The sequence below is a fragment of the Echinops telfairi genome, unplaced genomic scaffold (genome assembly GCF_000313985.2).
Source record: "Echinops telfairi isolate 266 unplaced genomic scaffold, ASM31398v2 ScPeMD7_7;HRSCAF=31, whole genome shotgun sequence".
NCBI lineage: Eukaryota > Metazoa > Chordata > Mammalia > Afrosoricida > Tenrecidae > Echinops > Echinops telfairi.
The window spans coordinates 11,323,662-11,351,468 of NW_022103904.1; the positions used below are offsets into that span (position 1 = coordinate 11,323,662).

The 27,807-nt window shown below is 38.6% G+C and overlaps 1 pseudogene; it reads left to right on the plus strand.

The window, feature by feature from the left end:
• Positions 1 to 10,313: 10,313 nt before the first annotated feature.
• On the plus strand, positions 10,314 to 10,426 carry LOC115868176 (annotated as a pseudogene).
• Positions 10,427 to 27,807: the final 17,381 nt, after the last annotated feature.

Below are 27,807 nucleotides of genomic sequence, written 5' to 3' on the forward strand. Positions count from 1 at the left end.
CCACTTCATGATGACCGACCCAACTTTGAGAAGGTAGCTCTTCCTCATTCATATTTTGAGTACCTTCTGATCTGAGAGGCTCATCTTCTGGAACTGTCACTGACAATGTTCTGCTTCTGTTCACGAGGTTGTCAGTACTTGACATGTTTTGATGCTATCCATAACATTTTCTGAGGCTAATTCCTCTGGAGTAGACAGCCTATTCCTTCTTTGTAGTGTGTTCTTCATCTGGAAGTCCTGAAACCTGTTAACTTTGGATGACCCTGGTTGTATTTAAAATACTAGTGATGTAACTTCCAGCATCACAGCAACTCATGAGTCACTACAGTGCTACAAACTGACAGGCAACTGCTGGCGGCCTTCTATAGGGTTTCTGAGGCTATAAATCCTTACAGGAACATATAGCCTTATCTTTCCCTTGCAGAGCAGCATGCGAGCTTCCATCTCTGCCTTGCAGTTGTCAGTGCAATGTTTGCCAACAGTACCATCAGCCTTGGAAACCCTATTGGGTCGTTGGACTCTGCACTATAGGGTTGTTATACATTGGAATGGATTTGAAGGTGCACAGCAACAATGACATTTTTTTGAGGGTTGGTGACCCAATGATTAAGTGCTTTGCTTTGGCTGTCTGCTTCCATCAGGATTATAATCTAGAAAACCTTACGGAGTTCTTCTACTCTGTCACCCCTACTTCCACACTAGTGCCATCAGGATTATGGATCAATTCAGCTAGGCTGTGATTCTCAATGATTTGACAATTATGTAATGATGTAATTTGACAACGATATAATGTATTTAACTTCCACTTTGAGGTTTGATAACGGTCATCCTCCATTTTTACCAAATGTAAATTTTCACAAGGAATCCTAGTGGCATAGTGGTTAAGAATTAGGCTGCTAGCTGCAATATCAGCAGTTCAAACACATCAGATGCTCCGTGGGAGAAAGAAGGGGCTTTCTATTCCCATAAGAAGTTACAGTCTTGGGGACTCAACAGGGGCAATCCTAACTTGTCCCATAGGGTCACTTTGAGTTGGCATCAACTCAATGGCAGTGGGTTTGGGTTTGATTTTATACAATTTTCACAAATGATTGGTCTTATATAGAACTTAATCATATAGACAAATGAAGAAAGTGTGTATATGCTTTATCAGTTTGGTTTCTCTTGAGAACCCGGACTAAAGCATTTGGTACCAAGGGTGGTTCTAGAGTGTAGGTTCGCAAACATTCAGCATACTGACCTCTTTTGTTTTTAATTAATCAGCACTCTCTTGGCAATTAAAAACATCTGTACTATGGCCCATAATCCAGGATAGGGTGTAAATATCTGCTTTTGTTGCTCCCGTAGATTGATCCAACACCCCACCTCTGCAAGAAAACACTGTTCTGGAGGAACAAAATCAGAAGGATGAATTTTCTCAAATGGTTCTGAAGTCAGCCTAGACTTAAATGCACTAATGACTGTATTTCTACTACCAAAGTAGAAGCTACGAATCCATGGTATGTGATGGAAATATAAACATGCAAAATATCACCACTTTAGGATCAAATATTTGTGAAAGAAGAGGCTGTGGGTGATTGTGCATGTGATATCTTTCAGCATTCTTGTTAACCTAGAAAGTACAGGGAAACGCATTTCTACTCCAATGTGGGTTTGTTATGGGTCAGCACAAGCTTGACAGCAACTAGTTTATATATATATATGTATATGTGTCTGTGTACATATGTATTAATATAGAAATGAGTATATATGTGTATATATGTGAGTATATACATACATATAACATACCAACATTTAGCATATACAAATACATGATATATTTATAATATACATTTATATGTGATACTTTGGTGATTCTATACTCAGACTTTTTCTGTAAAAAAATCACACTTGCTTCTACTTCTCTTCCACCTTTCATCGTGGTTTATCATCTCACTGATACTGACCCAGGTGGCACTCATGCAGAATAGAACTGCTCTACAGATTTTCAAGGTTATGATATTTGAGATGCAGATCACCAGGCTGTCCTTCTGAGGCTCTTCTGGATGGGTTTGAACCAGCTTTTCTGTGAGTCATCTAACACTTAACGCTTGTTCCACTCAGGGACTTCCCTACACTTATTCTGAGCCCAATAGAGCATTTGATAGGATCAGTAACAGCGCAAAGTAATGACTGCTTTTTACTCTGTTCTACAATTATAAAAGGATGCACAGAGTACAACTTAGGTAGATGGGGCTTTGTGAGTGAACCAGAGACATATATATAAACCAAATATATATGAATGGATTTGGGGGCCACACTTAATTTTAGCCCTGAACTAGACTAAGAATAATTAGTTCTTATGACACAGCCTTGCTTGACACTTGCCCTCACAAAGAGGTCACTGAAGACACAGACACTGTAGCAAAGTGTGGTGAAAAAGCAGATGGTGACAGACTATCAGAAAGAATAGTGAATGGGATTTTAAAGGTTTGCCTTAAAACAAGCAGAGGATCAACTAATTCCACAATGGAAGGAGTACACCAGCCTATTTGATCTAAGGATCGTACATAATCGAATCCAAATCCTAAGCGGAGAATGCTATCAAAGAACTTACATTCTGAGCACCTGGTTTGAAGAAGGCTGTGGATGACAGTGGAAGCTCAAAACCCATTTGCAAGGTCCCCACCTGGACTAAGCCTCCAGTTCAACCTCTCTGAACATAGTCCAGGGATGTGAATAGCTTTGCTTTCAGACCAAGGACATTGGAAAATCCATTATGGCAGATGTAGTTAGGTTAAAATGTAGTACTTTAGTATTTGACTTCACTTTTGACCCATGTTAAAGTTTTTTCAGTGTTTAATATTTTTTCTGCTTTCTCTTTGATTGAAGTGTTTCTCTGTTTTGTTTAGTCATCGTTGCATATTTTTGTTTGTTGTTGGTTTCCTGTGTGCATTTTGTATGGTTTTCACCTTTGAAGCCATTATGATAAAATGAAACGTACATTGGAGGACCTGAAAGATCCGACCCAGTTGCTTCACTTCTGAGAGTCTATTTATAATGGAGAGAAAAGGCCTTGTCTTTCCATATCTAGAGAAGATTACCTTCATAACTGTGAACAAGCTTAAATATTAAATGGTCTTGAAATGAAAAGTGTGTTAGCAGGGTTCTCTAGAGAAACAAAACCAGAATGCTAATAATTATATATATATATATATATAGATAGATATAGATATAGATATAGATATAGATATATATATAGATATAGATATAGATAACATAAGAAGTCAACAGTTAATTAAATTATAAAGCAGTAAAAATGGCTCAGTGCAACTCACTCCTGTGAGACAGTTGTGAGACACTGGCAGTCTTTCAAGTCTTGAGGGCCTCCAGGTAGTCCTCTGTAGAGCAATTTAGGCTACCCAGGCACAGGCAGCAAACAGCAAGCAGGTCACCAACAGTCAGTCAGATGACAGGGTCCGACAGTCCCCAGCTCAAGAGATGTAAATTCTAATTGTGTGGCGAAGCTGGTCTTGAAGGAACCTCAAATTACAGTGACACAGTCCACGGGGTAGGTGCCCCAGAGGTAGTGTAGCTTGCAAATTGAGACACAGAACAAACAAGGCAGCCGCACACTGGTCAAAGAGCAAGAGACAAGAAAGGCAAGGCTCGCCAAGCCATTTATCTCTCTGCCCTTCAATTAATCCCACATGTGTTTATCGGCCAGGTTGGCACAATAAACTAACTACCTTAAAGGATGGTGTTATTTGGACGTATGTTGGGAAATCCGAGGAGGAAACAAATATCTGACCTAATAAATTGTGTGACTGACAGAAAAAATTGGCGTTCCTCTCAGGGTAGAGTAGGAATTGTGGCACAAATGGGGGAAGCTTATGTTAAAGAGCAAGCTCCGGTGGAGCAAATGTTTGAGCACTCTGCTACTTAGAAAGTTAGCTGTTTGATACAACTTTCCTCTAGTTCCTAAATGCTTCCTACACCCCCCAGCCCCTCCCACACTATCATGATCCCAATTCTACCTTATAATTCGGACTAGATCAGAGGATGTACAGTGGTACAGAGGTACAGATAGGAACTGGAAACACAGGGAATACAGGACAGATGAAGCCCTCAAGACCAGTGGTGAGAGTGGCGATACTGGGAGGGTAAGGTGGAAAGGGGGAACTGATTACAAGGATCTACATATAACCTCCTCCCTGGGGGATGGACAAAAGAAAAGTGGGTGAAGGGAGACATCGGACACTGTAATATATGACAAAATAATAATTTATAAATTATCGAGGGTTCATGAGGGCGGGGGGAGCGGGGAGGGAGGGGGGAAATGAGGATCTGATGCTAAGGGCTTAAGTGGAGAGCAGTTGTTTTGAGAATGATGAGGGCAACGAATGTACAAATGTGCTTCACACAATTGATGTATGTATGGATTGTGATAAGGGTTGTATGAGCTTCCAATAAAATGATTAAAAACAAAACAAAACTGTAAGACAACTCATTGGTGAAGAAAACCTCAAAAAAAAAAAAGAAAGAAAGAAAGAAAGTTGGCTGTTTGAACTCACCAAGAGATGCCTTGGAGAACAGATACAGTAATCTGCTTCAGAAAGACGACAATGACAACTAACACCAAAGGTCTTCCCCGTGTCTCCCATAAAAACCACCGCCACAGGGTTGATTGTGACTCAGAGTGATCCTACATAGGGTTTTTCAGGTTGTAAACCCTTTGGGAAGAGACATCCTCATCTCTCGCTCATGGAGTCTGGTCAGATTTAACCACCAACCTTGAGGTTAGTAACCTCACGCTGAACCCAAATTGTCATCAGGCCTGCTTACTGAACATCAACACGTGCAATCTCAGGGTAAATTTCTTTAGTCCCTTTGAGCCTCTTTTTCCTCATATTCAACATGGGGATATTAATGACTAAATTTCAGTGTTGCTGCATTGAGATTAAAATGTATTTGTGAATGAACATCGACCAATATTATTAATATTAAGCCTTTTATTTTAATAAATCTATAGTAGTTGTAAATAATTAAGGATGTAGACATCCCGAGACTATAGAATGTTCAGGTGAAGGACTCACCTCCTTTAAATGAAGAATCAAAACCAAACAGAGGAAACACAGGCCGTCTACAACAGAAACCCTGCTACCATAGCAACAGAGCAAAATGACATTCAAAAACAAATGAAAAACTAAAGCCAATATTTTAGAAATAATGAAACCTGAATTCTCATACCAGTTTTGCTAACTTGATTTTATGAGTTTTAGAAAATGGGTTCCTCATCTCTAACTTCTTTGGGCTGGATGAGTAAGTTCAAAATGCATTGACAGATAATAATAATAATAACAAAACAAACTCCCTGTCATTGAGTTGATTCTGGCTATAGCAACCATATAGAACAGGGTAGAAATAAAATAGAGTTACAAGCCTTTTATTTTTAAGAAAGCAGATGTAAATTGAACATGGCACAGAGCCTAACTATAGGTATGATATGGCACAGAGCCTAAACTATAGGTATAGATTTAAATATTAAATCTTATTTTCTGACCTTTCCACCTCTATGGAAGCATGGCTCATTGATTCAGTCGATAGTTGGTCTTACTCCAATTGATTCTGGCTGGAGTTCTGTTTATCTTCACACGGAACTATCTTATCAAAAGAATTTTAAATATTTTTTGCTTCTCAACCCAGAAATGCAAGAAACTCATTTGTAAAGGTCTGGTGGAAATTTTAATTGAACTTAGCAAATGAATTGGTTGTCTCATACATGCTAAGAAATGTACTAGGAAGATAATTAAGATAGCTTTCTTAAGAGCTGAATAGAAGGTATGCAACTTCTTAACCATGGTTTTATATATATAGGAATGCTAAATTCCCGTTGGTAACAATTCAATCCCCATCCTCAGCCGTCCTGAGCTGGGAAGAATTGTAGCCACTGCAGACATCAGAAAAGGCAAGATGAATTATTTTCGTGAACTGCAAAAGAAGATTCTCAGACATTTAAAATATCTGCCTCTTCTTTAACTTTTTGAGCATGATAACAGTGGGAACTCTCTGCTCTGAGAGATGTGTTTTAAATCTCATTTACACTAGGAGATTTCGGTGGTCCATTACTACAGGGAACTGCCTACACTGTTAGCATTACATATTTACGTTTTCCCTTGCCTAAATCTCAGAACAACTTACTGAGCCAGAGCTGCCTTCCAGGCACGCAGAGTATTGTCAATTGCCATGGACATTGATGACAGGGCAAGCACACGCAAGCACATGCACTCATGCACTAATGCCCCTAGGCACTGCTAGCAGCCCTTGAGATTTAGTAGCCAGTAAACAGACATAATCTCACTTGGCCTTTTTTAGCATTGCTGTCAGCTATATATACTCAAAACTCTCCTAGACACTCAGAAACATATACTTACAAAATCTTCCTTGACATTATTCAAAACCAAATACACCCACATACCCACACCATTTTTACTGCTAAATGAAGAGCAAGAAACAGTGATATTAGGACCCATGAAGCATATTGTACCCAATTTATTTTCTTTAAAAAAGTTAGAAAAAAGTGCCCCTTACAAGATGCAGTTAGCCTAAGGTACTTAATATAGTCTCTATAGACTTTTATAACTCACTAAATGGCTTACAGGCAGACAGGTTGAATGATGATGTCACCTGGAGGGATCTGATAACTCTGAGAATCTTATCTTATTTACCTATTAGTCGTGAAAAGGCCCTACTATCTAGTTAGTCAACCAAGGCATCCTGAGACTGGCCTAAGACTTAAAGAAACGTACTGTTTTATTTGGGTTTTCATAGTCAATAATTATTCCTCATGGTTACCCTGAAACCTGAGTTAATGTAAGCAACTATATGTGATTCCTTAAATTGTGAATTCCAAAGAAAAAGGTATATGTTCTCTGTGAATCCTGGTCTCCAACAAGATCCCACTAAGACAGCCTGTGTTACTGTCATTCCCTTCTCTGGTTTACCTTCTAATAAACTTCTATTTCTTCCTCTAACTTGGGATTGAGTAAATTGGCTGTGCTGTGCCAGGGTACATAACTTCATTTTAAGTAATAAAATCTGTGTTCAAATTAAAAATCACTCCCTAGAGATACTTTACCTATATATTGGTTTCAGGCCTGGCCATAGGTTACTTGGCAACACGTGCACAGAGGGCCTGGTACCTAGAGTAGATCCCATTGCTCAATAGCGTGTCTCTCTCTCCTGGTCACCCAGAACATCTTTGTGTGAAGGTAAGGTTTAGGACTTTCGCGAACCTCTTTCTTTCTCATTACAGGTAGTCTCCAACTTTTGGCAGATTCAAATTACCAGGAATTTCCCTAGCCAGTCCTTTTAAAAATGCTTTGTCTATTTTATATTTTTGTGTATTTTATGTGTATATTAAAACATATCTGTAAGTTCATAGATAATGTTTCCAACCTCTGAAGAAAAATAAAAATTGAACTTCTAAAGATACTACTAATAAAATATACCACTAATAAAAGCTAAAAATGTAATAGTTATTCATTCTAAATGAATCAGAACTAACTTCAACAGAATCATCAGAATATAGCCCAATCATTAGTTAGAAACTACCTGTCTTCTTCTAATGTCCCATTTATTAGCATACATTATTTTCTTTTAGTTTTTTAGCTAATCAGTCTACATAGCAGTTCAGAGAGCTCAGTTTAACTCACTTCCATGAGACAGTTAATATACTGGCAGTCCTTTAACTCACGAGGGCTGCTAGGTGCAAGTCAAGGAAGCAGACAGCTGCTTTCGGTAGAGCAATACAGGCAGTCCGGCCACAGGCAGCAAACAGCAGGGTGGTCACTAACAATTAGTTAGATGATAGGGTCCAACGGTTCCCAGCTCAAGTGATGTATACACCAGCAGTGTGGCAAAGCAGGTCTCGAAGGAACCTCAAACTGTAGTGACACAGTCCACGGATTGGGTGTCCCACAGGCAGTGTAGCTCACAAGTTGGGCAGAGAACTAGCTAAGGCAGTCACATACTGGTCCTATCATCAGAGAGCAAGAGACAGAAAGGCAAGGCTCGCTGAGCTATTTATCTCTTTGCCATTCAGTTAAACTGTGATCTTATTAATCCCACTATTTATTGGCCAGGTTGGCACAATAATCCTACCTATCACAGACAGTTAGGAGGGCAGAGCCTTACTTCCATGAAAAATTATATCTGTGAATAGTATAGATCTTAAGCTTGATAAACTAATATCAGAATGGTTTATTACAATAAGACAATATATTTAGTAAAAAAATTATCCAGAAGGGGTTATGATTAGGATCAATAAAAATGCACACACTGAGTACACTTATATAGGTGTGAAATAAATTTCACATAATACTATTAACCTTTACCTATACTGTTAATCATACTCTATTTCTTTTAAAGTCAAGACTTCTACTTTATGACACAGAATGTGGAAAAAAATACTGCTTCTTACCGTTAATGGCTAATAGGATGGACCAAAGACCAAAGGGCTTTCTGATTGTTCAGGACTGTGGGACCCCTGAGGACCTGGCATCGCCTGGGGCCCCTGTGAGAGAATCTCTACAAAGAGCAGAGCTTGAAGACCTGGCAAGCTATCGGAAGAGGCCTTTGCGCTGCTTAACTGTTGTTAGTGATACAGAAGATGGTATTCTAGTTTCATATTCGAAAATTTATACGTGGTCTATTCTGTAGATATAAACCTTTGCACTCCTTACACACAAGCATTTCGTCAAACTAATAAAGAGCAAAGTTTTAAAGCTAAGTGTAGAGAGTCTTACAGAAAACATCACCCTTCTGTTTCATCCTTTCTTCCCAGTTGTTCTTTCTAGAAACACACTCTGAATTATTTTAGCTCTTTCTTCTGGTAATTATTTTAATCTCAAAATTGTATGTACTTTTTCCATATGAGTCGATTTAGATAAACTGTTGAGCACCCATTTTGATAGATGATGCCCTAGAACACTGTTTCTAAATTGGGTGATACCAGTCAAGGGGGGTGCTGGAGCATTGTGGGGATGGGGGCAGGGTGACAGGAGAGAGGGGCTGCAAAAGCCCCCTGGACTGTGGGCCCCCTTATCCTGGATTATGGGCTGTACTACAAAATCTTTTATTCTTTTTCTCAAATGGGGATAATAGACCAAATGCGTTTGGGAACCTACACCTAGAGTATAGATCAATTAAACCTTCTACTTTTCCTTCCTCATTTTTCCAATATAGTTAATTCACTATTTTAATTTCTAACTAGTTGCTACCATTGTGACTTAAATGATACAGTCAAACCTCTCTTTCTTCTTTGTATCACAGTAGACAGCCTTTTTCCTCTCCGCTTGCAGGATGAGAATGTTTGTGGGCTTGTTTTTCTCTTTAGCTGGCTTATCCCTTATCATCTCTCCATTCTTGTCAGCTCGACTTCAAATTTTCCATGGTCAGACTTGCTAACATTTACCTTTTGCCACTTTCTCCTTTGTATATAGGTGGGTCTAAAAATTTTAAATTCTACATATAGTATGTAAATGACTATAGCAAAATAGATATTGCTAATTTCCCAGTCAAGTCATGCCCGATGATTATATATTTTTCTGATAAGCTTTACGCATTTTGTGTGTATGTTTTATTTGTTTTCTTTATAATGTCTCATTTTACCACTGCCTCTCAAAAATATATAATCTGTTATTCTCTTTTCTACAACCCTTTTATTTGCTCTTCTTAAAGACCACCTTAAATTCTGTCTTCCCATTTTAATTTAGACTGATTAATGTCTCAACCTAATCAGAGCCATAGTTTTGGAAATTTTATTCTCTTTATTTTCTGGGTCCAAATATAATATTTCCTAGATTCCAAATGCTCCTTTTCTTGGAATTCTGTCTTTTTTTTTTTTTGAGAATTCTAGCAAATAACTTTCAAAAGTTAAAAGAGGTTATAACTTATAAAATATATAAGAAGTTAAATTATATTCTATGTAGCTAGTTAAAATTTCTAGTTTCATGCTTGATTGGTATAAAAACCAGCTTCTAAATTATTTAAATGTTTTTCCCTCAGAACTTTGAATATATTTCTAATTAATTGCCTTTGATGATAGAGTGCTACTGATAAGACCCCCATTTCCAGTCTGATTCTCATTCTTTATTATAATAGTAAAACTTATTAAAACGTTCCTAGTCTTTTTCTTTGATAAATGTCATCAGAGTTGCTTGGCTTTGATTTATTTATTGTGCTGGGCACTTAGTAGGTCTAATATATCTGGAGAGTGAGTTGTAGGATCTGCAGGACTTTCTTAGAGTCCTGTATTCTAGAAGTTATCGTTGTGGAGTCCTGTCAAATTCAGTGCCTGCCCCAAAAGGCTGCCACAGAAACACTGTCACTCAGGGCCCTGTCCCTCCCCTCTGGGCCACAGGCATACATGCCATTACCCATATCAAGAAAAGGATTATAAGAAAGAAAAGAAAATTGAGCACATTCTTGCCCCCATTTTTTATATTCTTTTCTGGATTAATTCCTCAGATAATTCTCCTTAGCCTGGAATTGTATTTTCTGAGGAAACTCTATTTTAATAATCATCTTTCATATCTATGAGCTCTATTTTTCATTTTGATTGTTTTATAGGAACATATTTCTTATGCAGGCAATAACATCTCCAACCTCTTTTGAGGAGAGAATCATATTTTACTTCTAGTTCTTTTTCTTGTTTTCACCTCATTTGAATTGTCTTAGATCCTGGGTCATTCTTGTCTTTAAGACGAAGGCATAACAAGACGATGGAGAATGATGTTGGGCTGATCCTTTTACCTGTTCATTGTCCTTTATCAGCCCTGGGCTGTATTGCAGGGGTTGCTTCTTTCAAACTCCATTTTCCAACATATTCTAGAAACTGGCTTTAGATCCTACAACATTTCATCTTTTCTCTTTCAGCTCCACATGGCATTTTCAGCAACAATGGTATCCCCTTTCTGGTTTCAGTTCCTGGGGTCAGTTCCTATTGGTGGGTCTTAGACATTGACCTTATGCAGCGTCACCTCTTCCTATCATTTCCCCATCCCAGTGGTGCTGTAGGTTAGGCATTGGCCTTTTAAACACAAGGTCAGTGGTTCAAATTCATCAGCCATGCCTCAGGAGAAAGAGGACTATTGGCTCTGAGAATGATTTACAGTCTTGGAAACCCTGTGCAGAACCAGTATGCACCAGATGCTTCTCAGTGACAATGGGAAGAATGGGAGCCGTTCCTCGATTTCCCTATTTGGGTTTCCTCTCAAGTTCATTCTTGCCTTGTAAGTCTTCCAAACTCTATGGAACTCTATTAAATATCTTATGTATATTGCATATGTATGGGACTCATATTCTCTCTCTCTTTTTTTAACTTTTCAGATACATTTGGACAGATTCCTTTATATATGGCTATATGCATGGAACTACAAAACAAACAACCTTTTCTTTAGGGTGACTGGCAAGTAATTAGCCATTATGCTTGGCAATATCTAATACTAGGCTGGGAAATTCTTTTCATAGCTGCTATCCAAAAGATAGTCTGAATGCTCCCTGCAGCTTCATGGAGAATGTCCTGGCAGTGTGCATCCATAAATAATAGAGCTGAGGAAATCCTTTGGGGGGAAATTCTACCCTATCCTGTTGAACCAGTATGAGTCCAAATCAACTTAATTACATTGAACAGAAAAGTCAATCGATAAGGTCCTCAGGTGGATCTGATGGCATAGTTGGGCTGTTAATCACAAGGTCAGCAGTACAGAGCCACCAGCCACTTTGGGAGAGAAAGATGAGATTTTCTGCTATCAAAACAATTTTCAGCCTCACAATACTCTGTCCTACAGGGTTGCAATGGGTCAGAACTCACTTAATGGGAGTGTTTCTTTCTCTTTTTTTAAGGTGGTTCTAAGTTTCACCGGACTGTTAACCTAAAAGTTGAAAGTTAGCTGTTTGAACTCATCACGAAGTGACACTATAGATAAAATACTTGATGATCCACTTTTGTTAAGATTACAGTCAAGAAAACCCCATGGAACAGTTCTGTCCGCTCACACACAGGTCCTCCTTGAGTCAGAATTTACTTGATGGCAACTAATGACAGTCAATCAATCACATAAAGCAAAATATTATTGCTCGGAGAATCCGCACTTGCTTGCTTGCTCTCTTTGCTTAGAGTGAGCTAGTAGATTAGGATCCTGTTTATTTTCAGCATTATTCTTCAATAAGGAACATATATTAAACTTGTCTGTGTCATATATTACTCAATTTTTCTTTGTGTTTGTAGTATAAGGGGGCTTCAAAATGCTTGTGGAAAAAGAGAATGAAAAGACAATAAAAAATTTCAGCTAGCTTTTTAAAGACCCTTTGTATGCAGGAGCCTGCAGTAGGCTAGCATGTCTTGTTGCTAGAACTAGTTCGAATTTGATGTTAGAAAGACAACCATAGAAGTAGCTCAGAGGAGTGATACTGAAAAGAAGGAGACTGATGCATTGTCTAATGTCTCAAGAAGCAATGAGATGATACTAAATTAATAACAATAGTAGAGAGGAAAAAAACTATTATGTTAGTATCAGAAGGCAATACAGAAAATTAAAGATTAGACCTTTCAGTATGGATTATACTGTAACATAAAGAAACAAAAAAATCAACCTTACAACTTCACCCATAGACAGCATCATAATAAGTGGGAACAGACTATAGCTGCCTAGGAGTTCATTTTACTTGGAAACACAACCCTCGGGGAACCAGCAGTCAAGAAACCAACACCGCATGACAATGGGTGGATCCGCTGCCCAAGATCTCTTTAAAGTTTAAAGAAACAAAGGTGCCTCCTTTAGGACCAAGGAGCACCTGCTCCAGTCCTGGTCTGTGAAGTGCCTCATGTTCTCCTGAAAGCTGGTCAGTGAATAAGGAATATCACAGAAGAAGGAAGGCCTGTGAACTAAGTTGCTGGCAAACACTACTGAAAGCACTGCGGACTGCCAGGAGAAAGGACCAATTTGTTTTGAAGGAAGGCCAGCCACGAAAAGAGACATGCTTCAATGGTTCTCAGGGATGGGAAAGGAAAGGGGTCACTGGCTAGAGGGTAGATGTGTCTTAACTCGGGTGAGGGGAAAAGTAATATACCACAAGAGGGAGGTCAGTAAAAACTGATGGAGGCAGGGGAAGACAATGACAGGGGTGAGCGAATTAAAAGCAACAAAGGTAAATACTGTTATGTACACAATCCGACACTAGCGGTGATCTATCAGTGAATGGGTGGACTTGAAGGCTAGGTCTGACAGAGAATAGACATACAAGTTTGCCAGAGAATGTTTCTGCGTATGTATTTACCTATACTGCAAATCTACCCATGAATAGGGTGGACCATACAGGATACAGAGTTATGAAAATTTATACATGAGCATACACCTTGAGAAAATGTTACTGGGGCTATGAACTCAGAACCATGGTCTGGGGGGATACCAAGGTCAACTGGCATAACATTCACAAAGACAATATTTTACATTTCACTTTGGTGAGTAGCTGCTAGAGCTTAAATGCTAGTGACTGGTCATCTAAGACATAACTCTTGGCCTCTCCCCATCTGGAGCAAAGAAAAATGAAGAAATTAAAGACACTTGGGAACACATACTGCCATGGACAAAGGGACCACATGAACACCAGCCTCCACAGCTCAGAAGAACCAAAAGTGACTAGCTACCTCTACAAAGTGCTCTTAAACTGATCACATTAGAAAGTCCTGGATAGAGTGGGGGGGAAGACTTTGAAATAAAATTTGAAACCAAAAGCAACAAATTCCACATGGACGAAGCACACCAGCCTGTGTGGTTCATGAGGTGTCGGTGGGACCACGTATCAGGCATCAAAGACCCAGAACAAAAAATCATATCAATGTGAGTGAGGGGGAGTGTGGAGAGGAGACCCAAAGCCCATCTGTAGGCAATTGGACATCCCCTTACAGAAAGGTCACAAGGAAGAGATGAGCCAGTCAGGGTGCAGTATAGCACTGATGAAACATATACCTTTCCTCTATTTCTGTAATGCCGCCCCCCAACTATCATGACCCCAATTCTACCTTACAAATCTGATAAGAACTAGAAACATAGGGAATCCAGGACATATAATCCCCTGAAGACCAAGAATGAGAGTATCAATACCAGTAGGGTAAGGGGAAGGTGGGGAGAGAAAGGAGGGGGTGGAAATCAAAATGATCTACATATAACCCCCTACCAGGGGGATGGACAAGAGAAAAGTGGGTGAAGGGAGACATCAGTCAATGTAAGACATGAAAAATAATTGTATATACTCGAGTAAAAGCTGAGGCACCTAATTTTACCACAAAAAACTGGGGGGTGCGGCGAGTTTTCAGCATTAAAAAATGTGCTTATACTTGAGTATATATGGTAATTTATAAATTATCAAAGGTTCATGAGGGAGGGAGGGAAAAAAATGAGGCATTGATACCAAGGGCTCAAGTAGAATGAAAATGTTTTGAAAATGATGATGGTAACATATGTACAAACGTGCTTGACACAATGGATGGATGGATGGAGTGTGATAAGAGGTGTAGGAACCCCCAATAAACTAATTTTAAAAAATTGAAACCATAAAAATGGACAAGCTTACTGGTCAGATGCTACCTATTAGTCCAGTTGTGAGGATTTTGGTTTTCTTTACATTGAATTGTAATCCATATTAAAGACTAGATCCCCAACCAATACTCATGGAAGTAGAAGTCAAGAGATCAACAGATGAATTGAGTGTGGAAAAGCAAGTGTGTTAGTTAAAAGACTAAGTTGCATCTGACCCAAGCCGTGGTATTTTCACTCATTTCATATGCATGTGAAAGTTGGACACAATAAAGAAGACAGAAGAAGAATCCATGCACTCAGACTGTGGTGCTGGAGAAGCACATTGAATATACTATGGACTGTCAAAAAAAAACCCAAGTCCGTCTTGGAAGAACTGCAACCAGAATGTTCCTTAGCGGCAAGGACAACAAGACTTCCTCTTACATACTTTAAACATGTCCGGAGAGACCGGTCCCTACAAAAGGACATCCTGCTTGGTAAAGTAGTGTCAGCAAGAAAGAGAAAGGTCCTGAAGGAAATGGATTGACAACATAGCTGCTACAGCGAGCTCAAGGATAAGAACAATTGTGAAGACAGCACGTGACCAGACAATGTTTTGTTCGCTTGTGCATGTGGTTGCTATGAGTCAGAACTCACTCCCTGGCACCTTACAACAACCACTGCTCAGATAGACTCAGGGAATCCCAGGACTGGAACAAAACTCCCTCTATTGCCCTCACAACACAGCCCCCTGACACAGCTGCTGGGAAATGCTGAAAAGTCAGTACCAACTTGTAGCAGTTGCTATGTACAACAAATGAAACACTGCCACGCCGGTGCCACTTCGAACTGCTGTTATGTTCCAGTCCACTGTTGGCAGCCACTGTGCCAATCCCTTCCTGGAGGGTCTTCTTTTCACCCATCTTCTACTTAACCAAACATGATGTCCTTTACCGGGACCTGTTTTTTTCCTGGTTATGTATCCAATGTAAGTGAGACAAACTCTTGCCTTCCTCTCTTCTAAGAAGCATTCTGGCTGTACTTATTCCACTGCAGATTTATTGGTTCTTCTGCCAGTTCATAGTACTTTCCATATTCTTCATTAGCACTATCATTCAAATATTTCAATTCTTCTTGGGTCTTGCTTATTCATTGCCTAGCTTTCATGCTTATGAGGGGAATGAAAATATCATGACTTGGATCAGGTGCACCTTCATCCTTAAAGTGGAATCCTTGCTTTCAAACACTTTAAAGGGGTCTTGTGCACCAATTTTGCCCCAAACAATATACTGTTCTTTTTGTTGACTGCTGCTCTTCTGAGCATTGATTGTGAATCCAGGCAAAATAGTAGAGTCAAACAATAGACAGGGAAACAATAACCCTAGAGAGGCAAACAATCCTTGGACTAATAGACCATTTTTAAAAGGGCAGTATTTACCCAAGAATAAAATTCAGAAGGGTTAGACAAGAAGAAGGAATTCAAAAGGACACAGAGAGGAAGTAAAACAAGTGATGTTGAATTGTGGGCAATCAATGAGATAAACAAAATATGAATGAGTTCTTGAATGTACAACTAAGCTGCTCAGTAAAGCTTCATCTGGTTCACCTCACACACAAAAAAGTAGGAGGTCTTGACCCCTCAAAGGATGGTGAAGATGTAGAAGGGATGGTAAACATTTGATCGGCACTCTTGTTAGGTGACACCAAGTCCATTCTGACTCATAGCGGCCTTATGCACAGGATGAAAGACTGCATGATCCTGTACCATCCTCACAATTGTTTCAGCCCATTCCTGTAGCCAGTGTCAACCCATCTTGTTGAGCACCTTCCTCTTTTTCATTGCCCCTTTACTTTACCAAACATGATGTCCTTCTTCAGGCACTGCTCTCTCCTGAAAACATGGCCAAAGTATGTAAGCCTCTGAGGAGCATTCTGTCCTTCTTCCAAGACAGATCTGTTTGGTATTGCTATGAGCTGTCATAAAATTTGCCTTTAACTCATGACGACCCCATGTACTATGAAACAAAATGCTGCCTAGTTCTGTGTCACCCCCATGATGGATGGCAGATCATTCCACTGTGATCTCTGGAACTTTAGTTGGCTGAGTTGAGAAGCAGATCACCAGGCTTTTGTCCTCCATAGTCCATCTGAATTTGGAAATTCCACATAAACCACGTCACGAGTCTTCACTGACAAATGGGTGGTGGGTGTGCATGAAGTGTATTGGTTTGGAATCAAACCTGGATTTTCTACATAAAAGATGAGAAATCTACCATTAACCATAAGCGTCTCAATTTCCTAACACTTGCACTGCGAATTTTAACACTGTCTTTATATGGAATCCCTATTCTCCCACAAGATGTGCTCTAGTCTGATCTTTAATCTGTTTCAAAAATTTCTTTCTGGAACAGGAGAAATCTATAGCCCTCCCCCAAATAGTGTCACAGGAATATCAAGTCTATAATTTCTTTTATCCATTGCCATGCTTCATCCTGCTCCTGTTTCATAACATTTCTAATGTCACTTTAATGCATAAAATTGCATATTGTCCTAAGATTTGCATCTACAATGGGAAACTTGTGACTGTATAGTGGAAAGTACTGTTATCTTTATGTTGCTATACCTATGTCATAAATTTGGATTGATTATCTTTGGCTTAGACTTATGTGATGGGTAATGTTATGTGTCAACTTGGCTCATCTCTGGTGCCACTTTTTTCAATCACTAGTCTATTAGTTGCTATGGCATGTTTTCTATAATTAACAATTAAATAAATTGATTTACATAAAAGAGATTATCCCCTGTGATATGAGTCGATCTCATCTGAGCAAAACCAGTTTTCCTCATGAAATATTCTGCCTCCAGACTATATATAGGCATTCATCCAAAATTCCTTTCTCTCCCTCACAGCCTGTTGTCTGGATCTGGGACATAAGATTGTTGTAATCTCCTACCTGCCACTCGATCCACAGATTTCGGACTTGTCACTTCCAAGAATCATATAAAACAATTCTTTAAAATAAATGTCTATATCTATTATCTATCTATCTATATCTATCTATCTATCTATCTATCTATCTATCTATCTATCTATCTATCATCTATCTTCTATTAGCTTTGTCTTCCTGCTTCTCTTTCTCTAGAGATTCCTTAGATAACCTGCTCAAAAGACTCTGATGCTTGAAATTTATTCTAGCTCAAAATTTAACTTTGCTTTTTTTTAATTGAATACAGCTTTGTTTTAGAGGGAGAAATAGTGCTTTTCTCATGGTTTGGTAGAAAGTGTAATTATTTTACTTAATTGAGTTTGAGCTTTAAGATTTCCTGTGGAGTAGTTGTATCACTGCCAGACCCTTGGTTATAATTAAGCCCAGGGTAATTCCCTAAAATGCACTGTGACACTGAATGGATAACTAAAAGATGTATAAGCCTTCACTATTCTTCTAGTTGTTTAATACCATATAGATATAAATGGCACCTATACTATTTAAGTTAGTAGGAAAGTATCAATGTTCAATAAACTAATAGTAATTTATAAAATAGTTGCCCACACTATCAGAGTCATCTGAACTTTATTTATGCAATGTTTTCTCAAGGTACCTTTACATCTCCTAAAACTAATTTAAAATCTGTATTTACCATTTTATTTATTCTGTTCTGTAGTCTCTCCAGGTGAAGACATTTATTACAGCATTCAGTCTATTGATTATTTACTTACTAGCTAGTTTTACTTAATGTGACCTCTACTTGACAAAAAGAAATAGAGCATCAATAGATTTTTTCATCAATAGGAAACAATTACTTAGGTGAAGCTCTAATGAAAGAACAATACTAAATAACGATATCAATAGAACTATTTTAAGACCAAATTATTTTTTCTAACTTTTTTTCTGTTTCCAAAAGGAACATACCAAAGGTAGGAATTTCATTAACGTGGTACTTAGCAGTAAACAGCAACCCATTTTATCTTCCTGTCTTTTATTTCACGCTTAGGCAATCACCCACATAATGGTGTGGATGATCAATGCACTTTATTTCTACAGAATCAAGTAGAGAATGTTAAATTTAAAGAAAGCAAGTTACTTGCTTTCTAGAAACATTATAGAAACACAGTCATTACCAATAATAAAGCCGAGACCTACTTTATATTCCACATGCTATTTCTACCAATTTGTTCTTTCCTTTATAGCCTCTGCTTTATATACCTTTTGGACAATTTTGTTGAATTGAATGGAAATAGTTTTATCTCTTTGGTCTGGACATTCATTAAAATAGTATTATGATAGAATATGAAATGTGTTATTTTATGTTTGCCATAAAATAGGCTCACAATCCTGAAGTTGTTCTACTGCTCTAAAATGTGCAGACAGAATTTATGAAATGTCAAAGGCATGAAAACTTATCATCTTCATGGTGATTACAGCTGAAGCTTTCATTAAGCATCAGTTCTGGAGTGGGTCCCATTATATTATTTTAAAATGTCAGATTTCAAGACCTAAAAGTAAAGAGTGGAATTCATTTGAGTGTGAAAAGAAAGTCTTTGGTGAGTTTCCTCTATGAAAAAACAGCTTCTTCTAGTTCTTATAAAAGCCCTTATAAAACTTTACTATAATGCACATGTAGTAAAACTAACCTCAAAGTCAGCGAGTCTTTTGAGAAACCACTCGGCAGCATTGAAATGATGAGCCACTCCTCTTTTAATCCACGCAGGTGGCACAGGAGTGAGCAGGTGAGCGTTGCATTGTGCTGTGCACAGGGTTGCTATACATTGAGAACCCATTCAATATCAGCTAACAACAACAACAGAGAAATCACCCACTGTATGGGAGCATTAACAGACAGAGCAAACCAAAATATAGCATTTAAACTTAGTACTTTAGAAAAAAATGCAATCTGAAAGAAACAATGGAACCATCTAAATAATTTAAAAATACTAATTAGTTTTGAATAATTGGAAATGAAAAAATAAGGAATTATAGCTGAAGAAAATAACTACATAAAAGAGATTGAACAAGTTGGGGAGAGGATGAAGAGGTGGAACACAGGGCATTTTTTTGGGCAGGGAAATTATTCTATACGATATTATAGTGGTGAACACATAGAATTATGCATTTGTACAACCTGTACTGTTGTACAAAGGTGTATCTCTTCTAATTGATGTATTTTAGCTCATTATAATTATAATTTAGTTAATCAATTGTAACAAATATATCAGAGTAAGACAGGATGTTAAAAATAGGATAAATGGTGTGCACTTGGAGGGAAGCTACTTGGAAACACTCACACATTCTGCATAATTTATCTGTAAACCTAAAGCTTCTCAAAGATATAGAGTCTAGCAAAACATAAGTAGAGAATTTCTAAAACATGCCCAAATGTGGCTACTTAAATTGGAAATGCAGAGATTCAGATAAAGTCCCAAGGCACTTCTGAAAATAAGACCAAACGACCAGGGACTAAGAGTAATATTAGAATCCTATGATCCACTGCCACGAAGTTGATTTTGACAGAGTAGAATTACTCCTTAGGGTTTCTTAGACAGTCAGTTTCAGGAATCCTAGGAAGTAGTATTAGACAATGGGAAGAGAACACAGTAATGCAGGCATCGGACCTGTCAGTTTAAGACACTAACCAGCCAGTGTGGAGGGATGGGCATTTTTCAAAATAACCAGAACCAGTACCCACGATAGAAATAAGAAAGAGCACTTTTGTGATAACGTTTTGGTAACATGTTTCTTTAAAAGATACAGCCAAAAAAGCTGTGTGGAGTTCAATTCTGCTCTTTAGGTTCCGAGTCACCATGAATAGGAGGCTATGTGGTGACACCTAATGATAACAACAATATTATATATTTGACACCAGGTTTTCACTCAATAAATAAACACTGTTCTAAATAAAATGAAAACCCAAGAAACATGTTTGGAAAGATGATTTTGGTAATTCTTCCCATCTGTTTTATGAATGCTTCCCATTAGGTTGCCACTTTCCCTTTCAGACTAAACCAAAAGTCTAAACTCACTACCATCGAGTTACCGTATATACTCATGTATAAGCTGGGTTTTTCAGCACATTTTTTATCTGAAAAAGTCCCCCTCGGCTTATACTCGAGTGAGTGTCCCACTTACCTGTTCTCCGGTGCAGTGCGGGTCTTCTCTGGTCTCTCCAGCTCATCGGTGGGCGCCTGCAGCCTCTGTGGGTGGTCTGATGACTGCTGATGTCACGGTTCTCCTTTTCTCCTGCACGCCGACAGCCTCTGTGTTGTCCATGCCGTACTGGGCAAAAACCTGTCTGCTTCACTGTGCTGGTCCCTGGGGAGCATCGCATCCTTGTCAGATGATTGTCAGATGCGGCTGCTCTTCTTCTCCTGCTCTTCTCCAGGGCTGTGACCAATGACGTAGCCGTCTTACCCCTGCTTGGTCAGCCCCCTTGCTCCTCACAAGCATTGCTGAATACAAGTACTGGTATAGCTCTGGTCTTGGATATACAGTACGTTTATTGACAGTCCTTAGTCTGCTATATTTTATTTTTTATTTTCTTATTAACCCCTATCTGGACCCAGTGTTGACTATGCTTGCATAGAGCAGCCTGTGTTAGGGCTCATAGTATACACGCTGCATTGTGTACGCACTGTGTTATTGCAGGTGTGGCATTAGCACTTCCCATACATAGGTGCTAATGCTGTGTATGCAGTAACACAGCGCACGCAGTAACAGTGGGTACACAACACAGCGTGTATATTATGACCCCTAACCCAGGCTGCTCTATGCAATCATTGACGTCATCACATTCTGGAATATCATCACACCAAACTCTCCAAACCCTGAATTACTGCTGCTTCCGTGGTGATCCAGCATGTTTTGGGGCTCGTGGTGTCTTTTGAGGGTGATTCGTTTGGGGGTACCTGTTTTCCATGGTGAAGTCTATCTGTCTTGCTGCATTCTATTGCCAATTGATTTTATTTGTTTATAGGTATACTGGTAATTGCCTGGGCACCACCGTTTTTACTGTAAATTGACCTCTTTTAAGAACTATAGCTAGGACTTATTTTTAGGGTGGGTCTTACTGTACAGTATATTTTGAGAACTCAAATCGCTATGGTATGGCATTCTTTATCAAAGTCTTTTTTTAAAGGTTTTTTTTTTTTAATCCTGTTAGAAATGACTCTCAATACTACTAAGCCTGGACCAAAACAAAAAAACGCAGGTCATAAGGAAGCTGGTTTCAAACTTAAGGTTAAGTCAAGAGCAGAAGAAAGCAATAACAGTATTGCAAGTAGGGAATTTTGTGTTGATGAAAAACAAGTGAGGGAGTGGTGGAAAATAAAAGCTGACTTGGAAAAAATTCCAAAGGCAAAAAAGCTCGACATTTAACGACTTCATATGGGGCTCTAGAGACTGAATAGCATCAATGGGTTATGGATGTCATCAAAATGGTTACTGTGTAACACACATGGGAATTCGCTTATGTGCCTTCAAATGGCTAAAGATGACAAATTAAAAGCACCAGGCATTGAAAATTTTGTTGCATAAGCAGAATGGTGTACCCGCTTCATGAATGGGTTTTCCCTATGTTTGCAGCAAAGAACAAAGATTTCACAGTTTCCAAAAGACCTTGAGGGAAAAGGGATGTCATTCCATTCATTCATCATAAAGCAAAGAAGGATCCATAACTATGACCTGGGAGATAATTGGGAATATGGAGGAAACACCTATGACCTTTGATCTTCCAAGCAACAGAACTGTGGCAAGTTTTGGAGACAAGATTGTTTTACTCAGAATCACAGGAAATGAAAAATACTATTTTATAGTCATTCTGTCATGTTTGGCTAATGGAACTTAAGCTGTGGCCTGTCATTAATTTTAAAAGAAAGACCTTGCCTAAAAAGGTCAAATTCCCACCATGAATTACTGTGCAAGCACATATTTAAGGATGAATGGATGAAGATGGAAAAAAAATTGGCTGGAAGAAATTTGGAATGGACAACCAGTAGCAGCCTTAGAGAAAAACCCATCATTTCTACTTAGGGATATGTTCAGAGCCCACATATCTGATGATATAAAAAATTTGGCAAAGTCTTCTCAAGTTACTTTGGCTGTTATTCCAGGTGGGCTTACATCTGTATTGCAGACCCTAGATGTGCATTTAAATAAACCTTTCAAAGACCGTGTGTGAAAGATGGCATGAATGGATATCATGAATGGATATCATCTGGTCAAGCCCAACTAACAAAAGTTGGAAGTCTGATGAAGCCCAACATAGAACTGATAGCAAAGTGGGTTCGTGATGCATGGGAAGAGAGTCCAGAGGACATGGTGTAATGCGCCTTCAAGAAAGGTGTCAGTAGTAATGCTATGGATGTCAGTGAAGACAGCACTTTGTATGAGAATGTGGCAGTGATGGTGATGCCTGTGAACTCAGTGATGATGACAACGTCTATGCTGATAACCTTACACTAAAGCTGAAGCTTTAGCTCTTTGGACATACAGATGATGATGATGAATCCAGTTTTGAAGTATTTTAACTCTTGTGTTTTAGCTTGGTTGCTGATTGAGCTAAGATTTAGGTACTTTTAAAGTTATTGTTGATACCGTATTGTTTTTGTTGACACTTTTTCCCACTTACAGAGCTAGTTTACTGTTTTTCTTTGAAATATTCAAAAGCATTTAACCTACTCATACCTCAATTAATGTAATTTTATTGGTATTTATTTTTATTTTGAAATTTATCAGTAGCTGCTGCATTTCCCACCCTAGGCTTATACTCGAGTCAATAAGATTTCCCAGGGTTATTATTTTTTATTTTTTTTCTAAAATTAGGTGCCTCGGCTTATATTTGGGTCTACTTATCCTCGAATAAATAGGCAATTCTTCTTCAAAGCAACCGTTATGAAGGTTTTTGAGACTAAATCTCTATAGAAATAGAAAGCTTCATCTTTTTAGCAAAAGATCTGCTATAGTTTCTAACTGCTAGTTGTGGCTAGTAGCTGAACTCATAGCTCACTATTCCACCAGGACCGTTTTCCACATTCAAAGGAGGGACTTAATTCTCTTCAATCTAGGTTGACTTTGTTATCTGCTTTGAACAATAGAATGTGGTAGAAATGATGCTTTGTTACTTCCAAGCCGAAATCTCAAGAAACTGAAATTTCTACATAGCTTGGAATACTTGTAAGACTTCAACCCTGTGTACAAATTCAGACTAAACCCCTCCTGAGGGTGAGAAGACCGTATGGAGAGAGGTTCAGCAGTCCCTGACATTTCATCCATCTTAGCTGAAGCCCAGACATGTAATAAGGCTGTTAGGATCCAGTCAGGCTCTGGTTGATCCATTATCTACAAAAAGCATAAGTGAGTCCCAGCTGCTCATAGAACTGCGAGCAAATTAATGGTGGTGCTTTAGGTCACTGAGAGTTGGGAGTCTTTTCTTTAGAGATAATGGATACAACATAGATATACTAAACACAAGCAAAGGCTCAATCTCCTTAGTAGATAAAAAATATTAGTACATAAATAACTTGTTCTCTTTCTATTCCTTTGATAATTGCGTCTGATTCTCATCTAGCATTTCCAGTCTGGATGTCAGTGATATGTTCTCTGACTCTCTTATCTTTTCTTGCATCTTCTTGCTTGATGGTGATGATGACTGTAGGGGCAGGCTTCCATCCTTCATTAAAGTCTGCTGTCACACATCAATAGGTTTGTTGGTTATGGCTTCCCAGTGTATATCAGTGATTTAGTCTTTATTTCCCTAGTAGCCCCCACCTCCCACTTTTAAAATATGAGGGAAAGTTAGAAAGAATTGCTACAGATTTATAGAAAATGTTATTAAACAAAACAGAAATCAGTTTTTTTCTTGAAATAACTCCCATCTAGGTAATATACTTCTCAAGGCAATGTTTCCATTATACTAACTCTGAAGAATTCTGTGCACTTTGATTTTTTGACATCCTCAAGGGACTCAAATAGTGTTACCTTTCAATACTCTTTATGTTTGGGGGCACGAAAAGAAGTCTGGAGGGCTATGTTCAGGGATGTAGGGTGGATGGGATAGAGTTTTTCAAGGAAATTCTCACAGGACAGCCGTTACTACTCAATTGATACGCAGGGAAAATATCATGATACAAAATGATTTCTTAGCAAATTTTGCTGGCCTTTTTCATACTAATACAGTTTCCATTTTCTTAAAACTTTACCCCAATACGCCTACATAATAATCACTTTGTCCTTCAATAAAATGTATCAAGATCGCTTCCTTGGAAACTAAAACCTACTTGTTACTAGAAGTAGGTTCTTGTATTTTACCAAGAGAAAGACTTAGTCTGGTCAGACACTGAGGCAATGCTGGGGAATTTTATTAAAGCCTCTGGAGGTTAGCCATGTCATGACCCAAAAGCTAGGGAGGGTAAGGAACCAAATTGGTGGATTTAAATGTGTCTAGGGGGCATGAGGGCTTTGGGGAATTTCAGTCAAAGCATATTCTGTTCCCCTAGATGACATCAGATGCAATGCCAGGGATTCTGGGGAATACAGTCAACAAAATGATGCCAATTCTTGGTCTTTGAGGCAATCTCTGTGAAAATTAGCATAGAAGTTTTGTTGAATAAGGGAAGTGCTGATACTGGGAGTTTCTCAGAGCTTTGGTCCCACATGGTATACAAGGGAGCCATTCTGGCCTCTGAGTCTGTTCTAGTTATCTCTACTATTACTCCCCTGCCCGATTTCATTCCCCACTGAGATTTCATACCTATAATTCTTTATGAGGTCAGGGACAGAAGACTCACCTTCTGTAGCTACTTCCTTCTTATATGCGGCTTAATATTCTCCTGCCTGGTTTCAATAACCTTCTGACCTGAGCTCAATGTCTTCAATTTAGCCCAGCAGATCCTCCTGGAGGCAGTTATCTTGATTAGATCTTCTAGAAAGCACCTTAATGACCCGAAGACAAGTATATGACCCTGAGAACGTGGCTTTAGTCATCTACGGATCACAGAGACATGCCTGAACATGTGTTTCTGGTGGGGGGTGGGGAATAAACTCACGCATGTGTAAACTGGAGCCCTCATAGTAGCAACACATTTGTTAGGTCGTTAACTTCTTAAAGGAGCCCAGGGCTGACTTCTTACGTGTACAGCTCAATGAATTTGATATGGATTAACCGACATCAATGCTACATCAAGGTAAAGAATTTTTTTCAATTTATTGTCTATTTTCAGGTACAAATATTGCTCTGGATTCTCAATATATGCTGCTTTTGTTGGTTTTAGTGTACATTTTCCCAATATGGCCAATCGTTTGTGTGTGTGTGTTTTGTACTCATCTTTGAACACACAGAGAGCTAAAGATAATTTTGGAGATTATCATATAATTAATCCTGTGTCTGGTGTTATCTAGCATGGAAACATCCTAAAGCTAATTATGGAAGAGAGTGGGATGGCCATGAGACATTCCAAAGAAGGCAAGCCAGGAGAGGGTTAATAAAAATCTGGCTGATGGCTATTGGAGGATGAACCTTTTTCTATGACAACTTAAGATCTTAAATGTATTTAAAACATCAGTCTCTGGATAAGGGACCAAGCCACATGATATAAATCTGACCATATTAAAACAATGCCTAAGGAAAATAAATGAAATAATTCAATCATGATTTTGGAAAGAAAACACTACATTTAAACCTGACTATAGTAAGATTTTTCTTTAATGAAAAAATACCCAGGGTAACCCTAATTTAAGTTCAAGTACTTTAGATTTCTTATAGATTTTGTTTGTGACATAGAGTTATTAAAAACTGCATATTAATGGATATTTCACAGACTCTATCTCACACATTTTTCTCGGTGTGAATGCTTTTTCACACATCTTTAGACAAAATAGCTTATATTTATATATTTTTTCATCTTAACTGAATTGCTCTGGCATTGTGGTAGAGAGAATATTGATTTTTAGGTTTTATTAACTGTCCATTATTGTTTATTAGGTAATGCTTCATCTTCTTTGCCTTAGTTGATAAATACCTACTCTCCCACTTGTTCAGTGTAATTTACTTCTCTTACTCAGCGTGCCTGGCACTCCATAATTAGTATTTCATATAATAAAGCACTTTCTGATCTCAAATTCAAGAGACAATCATTTCGTGCTGAGTTCACTCAGCCAATGAAGTTGTGACTTTAATTTGTGCTACTATTTCTGTGGAAAGAGAAATGGAAGAGATTGCAGCTCTTAAAAACAATTAACCTTGAAGGAAGGTCCTTGGTGTCTCCCGGTTGGTAGTGATGGTGTGCAGGCTGTGCATTGCACAGAATGGCAGTTAAGTCTGAAACTGAGCCAAAGCTCAGGGACCAAACCTCAGTGGCCCCTTGGGATAAAGGGACAGGACTAGCAGAAAAGGGACGTGTTTTCTAATCCATTCCCATGCTATTAAGGCTGTAGCATGGTCTGGCTCCACTGTTTGAATCTTACACTTTTTCAACTAGAAGTTATAGTATGTACTAATGGAATCATGGATTTAAGAGGGAAAGTGATGTGTTTATTTGAATTTGAGTTTGGCTGTTTGTTACAGATTGAATTGTATTCCCTGCCCCGCAACCAGTATATTTTAGTATCCTCACCCAATATCCATGGTGTAGGCTGTTTGGAAATGTGTTACTTGGTTATATTAATGAGCCCCTAACAGTATATGAGTTATAATCCCTCCTAAATGATAAAACTAGCAGATTAGACACAGAAGCAAACAAAAACTCAATAGCCATGCCATGTGATGACTTTCTCTCAGTCAAGGAACCAAGGAATGCCTCGGAGAACAAAGACAAAATCCACATGACCCCAACTTTCACTTAAACTTCAGTTTACAGTTGTGAGAAAATGAATTCATGTTCGGTGAAGCCACCCATTTGTGGTATTTCTGTTACAGCAACATCAGAAAACTGTTGTTTTTGGGTGATGTTAAGGACAGTTCAATTCATGAGAATCAATTTCATATATACAACAGCATGAAACATTGCCTGGCCTTGTGCTGGGAAAGCTTCCCAATCGTTGCTATGTCTTTGCCCATTGTTACAGCCACTACGTCGACCCATTTCATTGAGAGTCTTTCTCCTTTTCACGGACTCCCTTCTTTAGCAAGCACGGTGTCTTTCTCCACGACTGATCCCTGATAACAGGCCCTAAGACAAGGAGACAAAGCCTTGCCACCCTTCCTAAGAAGGAACAGTCTGATTTTCCTTTTTCTAAGGCAGAGTTGCTCATTCTTA